Source organism: Sinocyclocheilus grahami, unplaced genomic scaffold, assembly GCF_001515645.1.
Source record: "Sinocyclocheilus grahami isolate Dianchi unplaced genomic scaffold, SAMN03320097.WGS_v1.1 scaffold1995.1, whole genome shotgun sequence".
In the NCBI taxonomy this organism is placed as follows: Eukaryota; Metazoa; Chordata; class Actinopteri; order Cypriniformes; family Cyprinidae; genus Sinocyclocheilus; species Sinocyclocheilus grahami.
Window position 1 is genome coordinate 90,773 of NW_015507174.1, and position 608 is coordinate 91,380.

The 608-nt window shown below is 35.9% G+C and overlaps 1 long non-coding RNA gene across 1 annotated transcript in view; it reads right to left on the reverse strand.

Annotated features, from left to right (window-relative positions):
* Positions 1-242: 242 nt before the first annotated feature.
* Positions 243-608, reverse strand: part of LOC107573658 (uncharacterized) — a 9,239-nt gene continuing 8,873 nt past the window's right edge. Inside the window, exon 3 of the long non-coding RNA XR_001607549.1 lies at positions 243-464. This is a non-coding gene — a long non-coding RNA (uncharacterized lncRNA). The remainder of the gene's footprint in view (positions 465-608) is intronic.

Consider the following 608-nt stretch of genomic DNA (forward strand, 5'->3'; position numbering starts at 1 on the left):
ACAGCAACTCCGAGATGAGCTTCGAAGAACCAACCAATCCAAGATAAAGCGAAATCATCAACAATCAAATACAGCGGAGTTAGCAACGTACGAAGAACGGGCCCCATGTTTTTCATTTCCATGTTTATGCTTTCTGTGATTATCATTAATGTTAGCCAACAGAGCAAATTTTCCATTTAAAATTATTTAAGTACATTTACAATATTGTGTAAAATACATTTTTATTTTCAGCAATTGCATGCACACAGGGTGAATAAAAATCATAAAATCACCAACAGCAGAATCTCAGAATAAGAAACATTTTAAAAACTTAATCCAGAGCTATTTGTTAGAATTGATGTCCATGTCCAGCACCTCTTTCGTTGGGTTAGAGTTGTTGATATCTTCATTTGATTGTGTTGGATTGTGTTCTTCATCAGTGCCATGTGGGATGTTTGAGGATGATTGAGACTCTTGTGACTTGCCTGATGAACACAAAACAGAGGTCACACAGTAGTGGTGAACATTTTTACTTTGTTATTGCACGTAAGTGCATTTGTCTTTTTCTTTTCTTTTCTTTTTTTGGGTGGGGGGGGGGGTTACTTCACCATATTTCAATGCATTTAATA